The 12,563-nt window shown below is 47.6% G+C and overlaps 2 long non-coding RNA genes across 2 annotated transcripts in view; both read right to left on the reverse strand.

Moving 5' to 3' along the window:
- Nucleotides 1-553: 553 nt before the first annotated feature.
- LOC309841859 lies at nucleotides 554-6,679 on the reverse strand. The gene is made up of 2 exons (XR_014299364.1): nucleotides 6,562-6,679; nucleotides 554-1,593 (listed from the first exon to the last, which is right to left on the reverse strand). It is a non-coding gene; the product is annotated as an uncharacterized lncRNA (long non-coding RNA).
- Nucleotides 6,680-11,929: 5,250 nt separating this feature from the next.
- LOC309847859 overlaps nucleotides 11,930-12,563 on the reverse strand; it is a 4,678-nt gene continuing 4,044 nt past the window's right edge. Inside the window, exons 2-3 of the long non-coding RNA XR_014302678.1 lie at nucleotides 12,258-12,384; nucleotides 11,930-11,978 (exon numbers count right to left, since the gene is read on the reverse strand). This is a non-coding gene — a long non-coding RNA (uncharacterized lncRNA). The remainder of the gene's footprint in view (nucleotides 11,979-12,257; nucleotides 12,385-12,563) is intronic.

Here is a 12,563-nt window from a genome sequence, read left to right on the forward strand (position 1 = left end):
GATACTGTCCACCTCAAGATCATGTAGACAAGGAACAGGCTAAACACCACAGCCTGGGGCTCATCCAGGTGGGCAAATGTTCGTCCCAGTGGGCAAAGTGCTGGTCAGGAACCAAAACCCAAAGAGATTTGTAAAAATTAAATAAGTTGGCTTCTCCAAATCTTAGGAGATTTTTCTCAATTTCATGTCATGGAATGGATGGAATTGGAACTAAAGTCCACATGTCTTTTGAATGAATTACATATAGGAAAGAGAAAAGAAAGGGCATCTGGGTGGCTCGGTCCGTTAAGTGGCTGCCTTCAGCTCAGGTCATGACCCGGGGGGCCTGGGATGGAGCCCCACATCAGGCTCTGTGCTCGGTGGGGAGCCTGCTTCTCCCTCTCCTTCTCCCCTTGCCTGTGTTCTCTCTCTCTCTCTCTCTCTCTCAAGTAAATAAAATCTTTAAAAAAGGGGGGGAGAAGAAGAAAAACAATTCATGCTGATTACTCATAATAGCTGAGATATGGAAACAACTTAAGCGACCATAGATGGATAAAGGGATAAGAAGATGTGGTTCGCATATGCAACGGAATATTATTCAGCCATGAGAAGGAAGGCAAGCCTGCCATTTGTGGTGGCTTGGATGAAACTCGAGAGCATGATGCTAAGCCAGATAACTCAGACAGAGAAAAACAAATACTGCATGATCTCACTTGTATGTGGAATCTAAAAAAAGTCAAACTCAGAGGAACAGAGTAGAGTGGTAGTTGCCAGGGATCAGGGGCACGGAAAATGGAGAGCTATTGATCAAAGGTAAACTCCCAGGCCTAAGATAAACAAGTTCTGGGGATCTAATGTACAGCACAGTGATTACAGCTGCTTGAGTGTTCTCACCACTAAGCACCTTAACCTTACAAAATGTCATGTGTCCATTTTATCTTCAGCTGGAGGGGGAAAAAATGAAGGGAAAGAAGCAACATATGCTGAAGTGTGTAATAAGCCATCAAGGAAGTGATAAACCAAGATGAAGGAGTGAACAAAATATTTCCTCCTAGCCCAGGCTTGCCCTTTGACCCTCTTAAGCATGTCTTTTGATGTTGTTAATTTCAATCAGGTACAACCTGTGTATTCCTTCTTTTCTAGTTGAGGGCGACTTGTCCCCTGTTGGCGATTCCTTGCCTTTCGAAGGCCATGAAGACTGCCTCCAACGCTTCACGCAGCAGTCCGTCATCCACGTTGGATCATCTTTATGCACAGAATGGAGTAGAGGTCAAGGTTTGTGGTTTTCCATATGATGTCCGGTCATTCCAGCATGACATGCTGAAAATCACTCCTTTTCCCCGCTGCTATGGTGCTTTCTGGGTAGGAAACCCTACCAGGCAAAGAACGCAAGAAGCTACTGCCTCACAGGACGGCAGGGGTACACATTCTGTAGATTTCATGGCAAATGAGAGAAACCAGACACAAAGGAATGTGCTGCATGATTCCATTTATGGGACGTTCCAGTGACAGGGTGATGGTGGATGCCTTGGGGTGGGGCTGGGCCAGGCTAGGGATCCTTCCGGGGTGTGGAAATGTTCTTTCTCTCCACCTGGGTGATGGCTCCCCAGGTGTCTGCAAATGAAAACAAAGTCAATGAGCTGTGCCATTAAGAACATTCTTTTAAAATTCATGTGCAAACAGCCACCGCTTGTATGCTATACACTAATTTAAAAGAACGTTCTTGGAGCAAAGGGGAAGAAATGCTGCATTCAGATAGAGGGTGTTCACTGGGGTAGTTGTGAAGAGGCTTTTCAGAGCTGGAGAAAGAAAATGAGAGGCAGCCCCTGGAAGCTGGCCTGGCTCCTCGCTGGGCCGTGCTGTTCCCCCGTGGGACGTGAAAAAGCTCACAAAACACCAGCCTCAGCTGAAGTCCCTCTGGGACAAAGAGAGTGAGACACAGCAAGGCCACGTTGCAACTGTGTCTCAGCATAGACAAAACAGGGTCCCCGGGCCACCCAGGCAAAACAAAACACCAGGCAGCCCCTCTCCCTGGGCCTCTCATTAAGCTAAAACAAAAACATATTTACCAGTTATCATCTTTATCAGCATTATCATCTTTTCAGTCTCCCTTCTCTATAGACGACATGGATTGAGATCCTCAGTCATACAAGTGCTTCTGCTTTCTAGCAGTATCCAGTCTGGCGAGCCCCTGCTACCTTAGGTCCTCCCCTAGATCACCCAGCCAGAGCCCAAATCCTCTAATAGGTTCTTTCTAGCACTCTGCAGAGAACCCACAGTCCCCGTGAGTGTTTCTTACTTGCTGAAGCAAGAAGCAAACCCACACTGTTTAAAGGCAGGTGGCTCCGGGTGGCCTGGCTGGAGGGCATCTGGACATTTGACCCAAGTCCTGCAGAAGAATCAGGTGTTTGCCCCGCAGAGAAGGAGGAAAAAGAGATCTGAGCAAAAGGCGTAGATGAGCAGAAACTCTTGCAGAATGTGGAGGGACCCTGTCTGTGTACAGGGCTGGGGTGGGGGGACAGAGTGGGGGTAGGCTGGGGCAGAACATGAGTGTTGAATGCCACGCTACAGAATGGGGCTGAGACCAGGGTGAAGACCGTAAGGTCTGACTCTGGCAGAGTGAGCACCTCTTTCAGCTTTGCACTCTAGACATCTCACTCCACTCCCCCTAATCCTGACTCCACCAGAGTTTCTGGAACTACCTCTAATTCAGGGCCAGCCCCAGCCCTGAGCCAGCAGCTGGCCAGGACTCGGTCCATGGGGTTATCAGTGGGCAGAGCTGTCACCAGTGCCATCTCAACAGCCAGCCCCTTTCTGCCACTATCTGTAACTGCTTCTAGCCTTCAACTTGGACCACACACCGTCACCCCAGTTCCTGGCTACACCAGGAGTCATTATAGAATCGTGCACAGGGGACCATCAGTCTCCCACCCCCACTTGCCAACCTCCCAGGCTACTTGGCCTCTGGCCTCGACCCCCCATCCCTCCGCTAGGCCCTCCTGTCAAAGACCCAGCCTCGCTGGTCAGCTTGGGGCTCAATTTGGGTCCTCTCTGACCCCTGGCTCCTAGAGGCAGTTTTCTCTTTGGGGGTCTGGACCCACTTGCCTGGTTCTCTTCAACCCTAGGCCTCTATGTGGCTGACCGCTGACTGGTAAGCCTGGAATGCTGGGGCTCAGGTAGGCTGTGTTCTCAGCTTTATGTTTTTCTTGGGTGACCTTACTTGCTCTGCTGGTTCCTATGACCTTGAGACCCCCAGATCTCTCTCCCAGTCTCCAGACCACTGAATCCTACCATAAGATAGATGCTTTCATTGGAGCCCCCAGGACTCCCAACACCCATCTCAGGCTGGGTTCTTTGTGTCAAAGCTCTAGGGATGCACTGGGAAGAACCCCCAGGAGAATCTGGTAAGGGCTCCGGGGAAGCAGAATCTGGAAGAGGAGGAAGCTGAGCAAGGACCCCCCAGAGGGCAGCTCTGGCCTGATGCCCCGGTTGCTCTGGAGAGTAGATCACATCACAAGCCTGCCATAACTGGAGGCAAGGGGGTTGGGCTTTTGTACTCCTGTGTCCATAGTCCAGTGCTGGGCTTCCCCGGCCCATTCCAAGCCGCAGCTGGGTCCAGAAGGAGGAGCCTGCCTAGGAAGAGATGCAGGAATGGAACATGCCAGGACACAAATCCCATCCAAGCAGGTGGGGAATACAAAGGGCCAGGAGGAGACCCCATCCACCATCCCTCCAAGCTGCTTCCCCTTCCGGATTCGTCACCCCCACAAGTTGCAAAGTCTGGGACCAAGGCCCCAAAACAGGAACCACCCTCTGGCCCTGTTCAGGTGTGTTCAAGCATCTGGGCCAGCCCCCCACTCTGTTACCTGCATTGGGAGGTGGCACAGAGAAGCCCAACCAGGCCCCCACCCAGGAAGCCCGGTCTATTAGGACCAACAAGTAACAGGAAAAGAGATGCCGTCACTCCTTCACCACTACTCCACGTGGGGATGGAATTCTGCTACAGGGGCCTAAAGAGAGTCAGTTTAGAATTGGGGCAGAAAGACAGTCCTGGAGCCACAAAGGTGTCACAAAATCAGAAGGCATTGATCAAGAAGTGAAGGGATGACTCAAGCAAGAGGTAGGAGTACAGGACGCAGCCCGTTTTACCAAGAATTTTCACAACGTTATTCCGTATGCCTCCTGCACTGTTTTTTAACCTAACAATTTTCCCTAAAGAATTCTCATTTAGGGGGCACCTGGGTAGCTCGGTGGGTTAATCCTCTGCCTTCAGCAGCTCAGGTCATGATCCTAGGGTCCTTGCATCAGGCTCTCTGCTCAGCAGGGAGCCTGCTTCCCTCTCTCTCTGCCTACCTCTCTGCCTACTTATGATCGCTCTCTGTCAAACAAATAAATAAAATAAAAAAAATTTTTTAAAAGTACTCTCATTTAAAGAAAACAAAAAACTTAAATAAGTTTATTGCAAAAGGAAATTTTGTATTACCTCAAGCAGAAAGTGACTAGCACTTGGCTAGAAAGAGAGAGAGAAGGCATTGTCCAGGACACATGGATCTGGGGCCTGGTGGTGGGGGAAGAGGACAGGAGATGCACATTTGGGGTGATGGCAGCCTGAGCCCCCAGGGCATCCCAACAAGTTAGGGAGCAGAAGAGACCAGATGAGCAGCAGAGGGCCATTCTGCAGCTGAGGGGTCCCTATAGCAGGCGGTGCACGGAGCTGAGGGAGAGGGGCTGCCCAGGAGCTGGTCCCCTCACAGGGAGCCTAGAGCCCCTGGAGAAGAACATACAGCCCACCGTGGATTACAGAAGCACCGCATCAGATTCCCCCTTTAGGAACCCAGCCTCAGCATTTTGCCAGAAAATGCTTTTCCTACCTCTCCCATAAAAGTAAACTCTCTTTAAACAAAAATATTTTTTTGACGAAAAAAACCAGTGATGATTGATATCTTTCCAAGGGATTAAGTCACTAAAAACCAGCTTTTACTTGATGCAGAAGTTGATATCTTCAACACATCCCTTTCCAAAAATAACAATAACACAACAAAACACAAGCAGGGTAGGGTGGACACCAAAGCAGGAAAGTTTCCAGAAAAATAAAAAAATATTTGTCTAAGGTTTTAACAACCAAACTGACACCCCCCTGCCCTTGGCTTCCATGCTCTAATCAGAGCTAACAATAGAGTGAAGACAAGCCTGTTTTCCCCGAGGTACAGGCGGTGTCAGCAGATTAACCAGTGGGGTGTCTGATCCTTTCCAGCTTCACACTCCTGGGCTGGTCGGCAGAGCAACTCTGCTGGTTGGTTTCCTCTCTTGAGTTTGGGCTGTCTGTACTGCCCCACACGGTAGATGGCCTGCTGTTCCAAGAGACCCCAGGTCTGACCACAAGGGACCAGTCTCAGTGGACTTTGGCTAAGGACCTCTAACTCCTTGGGCTGGGTCATGGCTCTCCCCAGCCTCCAAGACTCCCCTCCTCGAGATTCAGCCCTTCCCTACATGCTGCTTCTCGTGGTTCCCCACCTGAACTTTAACAGCTGCTCTTTCCCTTTGTCTGGTACACTCTTAACCGCCACTTCTCCCCAGTCTCCACGTAGTCAAAATAACACCATCTCCCAAGACCCAGGTAGGCACAGAATCCAACTGACCTTCCACAGTCCTGGTTTAGACCTTTGGGAGGCCCTGTGATTATTAACAGTGTCCCCTTTTGATGTGGTTTTGGAATATAGGTGAATTTTGGTGGGGTAAGGTCCAGAGCAGACAGCCAAGCAAGAATTCTTGAGACGTCTTTGGTGCAAAATGGTGGTTTGTTAAAACAAGAGAACAGCAACCAATTGCAGCAAGAGCTCTGACAGTGGGGTCTGTGAGGGGTGGCTGATTATATATATACACATGGGGTTGGGGGAGTAAGGAAAAAGGAAGTTTCAAAAGAACTTTCATATGCTAAAGAGGACCTACAGGGTACCCTGGTCCTGCCATTGTCAAGTTAAGGTTGTTTTTCCCCCTCTGGCAAGGCATTTACATTAAGATAGTTGGGAGATTCCTGGAAGAATGTGACACAGGTCCCACCCAGGAGTGGGGGTTGGGAGGACTGCAGGGCTTTGTGTTCAGCCAGCCTTCTGAGCCCTCATCACTTTCACTTTCATAAATATGTATCCTGGCTCAGACAACAGATTGCTTAGTCACCTGACTGAGGCCCAGATCAAATGCCTTCTCTAGGAAGCCACCCCTGATTTCCAGAGCAAGGTCTTCTTTTTCCTCAACTCGCACAGTCCCTGAATACATCACACACGTTATGGTGGGCACTCTCCCCTGGTGGCAGGCCTTGCTCCTCTGCTTGGAGGAGGTCTCTTTATTAAAATATGATCTCTGTGTTGAAAGCATTTACAAACATAGTATTACAGGTTAGACTGTGTGTCCCCCAAAAGATAACATTGACCTCTTCATCCCTGTGAATGGTATTTGGAAATAGTCTTTGCAGATTTAACCAGGTTAAGAGAAAGTCTTTTGGGTAGGTCCTAAGCCAGTATGACAATGTCCTTATAAAGAGGGGAAATTGGAATACAGAGACAGAGACAGGGAGAACCCTACCGTGTGACGGGAGGAAGGTGTCCACAAGCCAGGGACGCTGAGGGCTCCCAGCAAACACCAGAAGCTGGAAGAGGCGAGGAAGCATCCTCCCCGAGAGCTGTCAGAGGGACCACAACCCTGCAGACACCCAGCTCTGGGACTTCGAGCCTCCCAACCAATGAGACAATCGGTTTCTATTGCTTTAAGCCACCTTGTTTGGGGTGTTTTGCTATAGAAGACTTAGGAAATGAATACATACAGTAACCCCTCTTTTAAATAACTGCTTCATTGAGGTACAATCCAGATAGTATAAAATTCACCCTGTTAAGGTGTATGACCCCACAGTTTCTGGTATATTCACAGAGTAGTACAACTATCTCCACTACCTGAATTTAGAGTATTTTATCATCTCCTCCCGCCCCTGCAAAAGAAACAAAAAACCCACTAGTTAGCAGTCACTCCTTATTCAGGCAACCACTAAACTGCTTTCTGTCCCTGTGGCTTTGCCTACACTAGATATTTCATACAATAAGCGGCATTTTGTGATTGGCTTCTCTCACTTGGCATGATTTTCTGTACTTTACTCCTTTTTATGACTGAATAATATTCCATTGTGTTGCTAGACCACATTTTATGTACTCCTTCATCAGTTGAAGGACATTGGGGCTGTTACCACATTTTGGCTCTGACGAATAAGGCTGCTCCATGATTGTTCATGTACAAGTTTTTGCATGGACATGTATTTTATTTTCTTGGGTAAGAAACTTTGGGAAAGAAAAAAATTTATTTACCTATTTGAGAGAGAGAACACAAGCACAGGGAGAGGCAGAAGAGAGGAACTTTAATAGATGGTGCGCCGTGTGCAGAGCCTGACTCGAAGGTCGAAGGTCGATGCCATGACCTTGAGATCATGACCAGAGCCGAAACCAAGAACTGGATGCTCAGCTGAATGAGCCACCCAGGGGCCCCAGATAAGAAACTTATGGAAAAATAATGCCTGCACGTGGTAAACAAAACTGCCGGAGGTATTAAATAAATAAATATATACACATATATATATATAGAGAGAGATGTATATATATATATATATACACTCATACAGTTAAAAGCCACTCCTTTCTTTCCTTTTTTTTTTTTTTTTTTTAAGATTTTATTCATTTATCAGTCAGAGAGAACGTGCCCATACAAGCAGGGGGATCAGCAGGCAGAGGGAGAAGCAGCCTCCCTGATAAGCAGGGAGCCTGCTACAGGACTCCATCCTAAGACCCCAGAATCCTGACCTGAGCCCAGGGCAGACTCCTGATGGAATCACCTAGGTGTCCCATAAAATAATAATTTTCAAGAGGTTGGACACCTTCAACTTTAAAACCAGCCAGACTAGGGCTGCCTAAGTGGTTCTGTCTGTTAAGTATCTGTAACCAGCTGAGGCAATGATCTTGGGATTGAGCCCTGAGTCTAGTTGGGGGCGTCCCTGCTCAGCTGGGGGTCTGCTTCTCCCTCTGCCCCTCACTCTGCTTGTACTCTCTCTCTCTCTCTCAAATAAATAGAATAAGAAATAAAAAATAAAACCAGCCAGATTAACAAAAGTAATCTTTCTGAATTATGAATTTAGGGTTATGGTATAGAAGGGTTTTTTTTTTCCATCTTGCTGACACAAAGGCAGGCTTCGAAAACAAATTTCATTGACTTTGCACCCGTTGTTTTCCAAAAGGACAAAGGTTTTTTGACAAATCAATTTTATTGTACAGCATGTCTTAAAAGTGGAGAGAATCAGGTGAGGGCAACTCTATCCCAGCCCTGACACCCAATTAGCCTGGTGACCTTGAGAATGTTATCTTCACTAGGTAGCAATTTGCTTAACAAGAAAGGGAGAGGCTAGATAAAACTGAGAGCCCGAGATCCTCAGCTTCTCAATCAAGCTAATCTCTGTTCTGGATGGTGCCTACGTGCCTGTTGGTAGACAGGGAGTCCTCACTTCTCATCGGAAACCTTCACCTCAGGCAAGCAGTGAATGTCAGGTTTACCTTCCACACCTTGCTTGAACTTGAAGTGCAGACACAGGGTTAATGTCATATTTCACCATTCAGATGGCCCTTCGGGGACCTTATTTGCCTAGATAAACTAGAACCAAGCTTCTTTAGCCTGTGCAGGTACCTTTGGCAGAAGTTTCCGGGTGGGGAAGGGATCCGGGAGTGGCCCAGGGATTACAGATGAATTAGCATTTCTTTCCCTGGCTCATTACCGGTAGATAAAGGCGCCTCCCGCAGCTCCCAGCAGGTTAGGAGCAGGAAGTTGGGTGGTTTGGGCGGCAGGAATCTGGCTCCACAAAGGCCCCTGAAAAGCCATTGTTCCAGGGCTTAAGAGGGCCCTTCTGTTGGCAGCTCCCTCAGGTCTCAACTGGAGCCAAGGTCTTCACTCAGACGCTGATAAACAACACAGTCGGTGCCAGAATAAGCTTCATCCACTCCCCTGCCAGTCACTCCCCTGCTCCAGAACCCTCAATTACTCCCTGTTGCCCACCCACTCTTTGCTTGGCACTCCGCAAGTTGACCACAGTCCAGACCAATTATCTAGCTAAACCTATTGCCCACTACTTTGCAGTGTTTTATGGTAGCCAGCATCTGCTGGCATCTCATCTGATCCAGCCACTGGACCAAGGGCTATGTGAGCATCATCTTGTTTCATCTTGATGGGCATTCTTAAAGTAGGTTTTGTCCCCCTTGCGTAGATGGTGAAACTGAGCCCAGAGCAGCTAAAACAGTGTGCCTAATGCCTCATAGTCAGAAAGTCAACCAAGAGCCAATGCAATCCCTGGGTGAGATCTCCCTTGCTGTCTGAGGTTGGGGCCCGGTACCCAAAACTGATGCAGGAGAGACATTAGGGTTCAAAGCCAATGGCTAAGAAAGAATTCTCGGGACATCTTGGGTGCAAAAGGCAGTTTTATTAAAGCACAGGGACAGGACCCATGGGCAGAAAGAGCTACACTAGGGTTATGAGGAGTGGTCCATTATTTACTTTCAAGTTGGGAGAGGTCTGGGGGATAGCAAAAGTCTCTAAGGAATTCTGGAAGCAAGGTTTCCAGGATCTCAAGGGAGCTAGCTGTTGTTGGGAAGAAGTCATTTATTACAGTCTAGCAAAACCTTAGTCATATGGATATCAGTGTATATCAGATGTGTATCAGTGGATCATATGCTTGGGAGGGGGTGATTGCCAACAGGTATCTTTGGGGGTTTAGAGATAAAGGAAATTTCTAAAGGAATTTTTATATGTTAAAGTAGACTTACGGGATCCTGGGGGGTTGGGCTAAGGTTGCCTTTTGACCTTAGCAAAGTATTACCATCGAGGCAATTGAGTCCCTGGAAGAATGTCACTCTGCCTGTTTCAAGGACTTGTTAATGGGCTGTAGGTAGTAAGGAAATTTAATAATTTCTCTTCTGCTTTTGTTTCCCACATGAATAACCAGTGTGAGCAAGGCAGAAATGGAGGGATTCTGAGGGGGTGATGCTGAATGATGAGAGGGGAAAGCTAGGTGACAAGGGGGAAGAAAAGAGAAAGACAGAGAAAACAGCAGACAAAGGCCTTCCTTCTGGGCTCCGTTCCTTATCTGTCAAAATGTGGGTGTATGTGGTGGGAAGGTGTTACTTTCTGGTTGTGTGATTTTCCTTGCACCCTAAAACACCCAAAATTTCTTGGAATCTGCCCGCAGAATCAGCGAGCGAATGGTGGATGCCTCTTTAAATGCTGCGCCCTAGGTGCCTTGCTTGCCTCACCCCTAGACCCATCAGGCTGCTGGCTGCAATCACCCTGCAACCTGATTCAGGAAATAAATAAACAGACTGGCTGAGATTGGGGAACTGGGGGTGGGGAGGACTGGAAAGGGATCTCCTGGCAAAAGTCAGCCAGACCTGAGCAAGGGTTGCTCCCTCGAGACAGGGCACCGTCTCAGTACACTTCCTTATGAATCAGGTTGGTCTTATGCATCTTGATCCCCTGCAAGGCCCAGGTAGCAATTTGAGCATGCAACTCCCAGGCAGCCTGTTTCGCCAGGAAAATGAGGACTCTTTATTCCATTTCTAGGCTCCTTAACACATCTCTGGCAACTGCGTTACATCTCATTGGCTGGTTTTCATTCTTCTTCTTGCTTTCTTGCCCTATCATGTCCTCTTCTCTCCCTCCACACTCTCTCTTCTCAGTACCCCCTCCCAAATCCCCCTCTCACCCCTGCTTACTTCTCTATCACACCTTGTCTAAATGGTCTTTGACATAAGAAGCCTATCAGGGGTCAGGAAGGGCTTCAATGAGATGGCAGCCCTTGCACTGAGCTTTTAGGGGTGAACAAGAGTTTATCAAGTAGAGAAGGAAGGAAGGAGCGAGAGCCCCACATGCTTCAGTACAAGGGCTGGATTCATACAGGCCAGTTTTGATTTGTGGCTTCTTCACTCTTAATCTCTGTGATCTGGGCCCAATTGTATCACCCCATCAACCTCAGTTACCTCATCAGTAGGATGGGAATTTCTCTATCACTGAGAAGGGCTGAGCTCAGGCTGCATTGAGAAAATTTCGTGGTCCAGGCCTGGTGCCTGGTTTACAAAAGGCACTCAATAGAAATTTGGTAATGAATGAATAGATATTCCAGGCAGAGAGGACAGCATAAAGAAAGGTCTGGAGATGAGACCAAGCACAGCATGTTTGGGAAATGGTCCTCTTGCCAGAATCTGTGGCAGAGCCTGGTCTTACTGGCTTCCTAGAGCCAATCATGAGCAACTCTTTCCAACACTGCATTCAGTGATGTCAGCCCAGGAGCTTGGAATGCACCACCATGCAAGCCTTTGCGCTGTGGAAATTGGCAAACACTGTAGGTCAGAGCTTTCCTTCCCCCTCCAGTGAGCCATGAGCCGGTTTACCAGTACACCAACCCCTGTAAACTCGGGAGACAGGCTAGGGTTAGATTTCAAGGGGCCTTGGATTTCAAGGGACTGGTGATGTTCTGTCCACTCTGTTTGTTGTAGGACTTCAGAGAGACTGTTTAACCTTACTTGACCTGAGAAAGATGTGTTTTTTAAAAACAAAGAAGTCCATGAATTGAATTCCTAAAAAAAATTCAAGTATATGACCACTTTATCGTCACATAAGTCTAAAAAAAGACCATCAGTTTAATTTTTTTAAAAAAATCATTTATTTCTATTGATTAGCAAAACTTGAATTAGAAAATCACTTAATTCCCAAGTTGAAAAATCGGGTTTTTAACAAGGAGAAATGGGTGTGGGAGGCCCAGTGTGAGAGGGTGGCAACAGCCAGGCCATACATAATTTTGTAGGAAAGGATGTAGACTTTGATCCTGAAAGCAGTGGGGAAATCACTGGAGGGTTTGAAGCAAATTAATGGTATGATCAGATTCTGGTCTTGGAAAAGATTCTTCTCACTCCTCTGTGAAGAGCCTGGATGGGGCCAAAATGGATTCAAAGACACTAAGCAAGAGATGATGGGGAATGGATAAACATTTTTCTGGAAAGTCAAGACCACTGTTCACCTTACTTCCTTTTTCTCCCAAGACACTTGAATAGACTACATTTCCCAGCCTCCTCTGAAATTAGGAGGGGTCATGGGATTCAGTTCTAGCCAATAGAATATGAGAGGAAGTGATATAAGCCACTTCCTGGTCCTGGCCCTAGACACCTTCTATACAATTGTGTAGATTGTTTCTCTTGCCCTCACACCTTTTTGCCAAGGATCCAATGGAGGACTCCAAGGCCTGGGTACTGCAGAGCCACAAGCTGGAAGAAGCCTGGGTCGCCAATTGGCTTTTTGGAGCAGAGCTGCACCATCTCCCTCCACTGGACTGTGCTGAAAGGAACAAAGATTCCTTGTGTTAAACCATGACATCTGAAGTTGCTTGTTATAGCAGCTGACCTGACTTGTGTAGAGGGAATGGAAGCAGAGATAGGTGCACACACCTGACAGCTTTTCAAGGTAGAATTGTGGGACTTGTGATTGGTTGGAAATGGAACGAGGGAAGAAGAGGC

Source organism: Mustela nivalis (assembly GCF_964662115.1).
Source record: "Mustela nivalis genome assembly, chromosome: 1".
In the NCBI taxonomy this organism is placed as follows: domain Eukaryota; kingdom Metazoa; phylum Chordata; class Mammalia; order Carnivora; family Mustelidae; genus Mustela; species Mustela nivalis.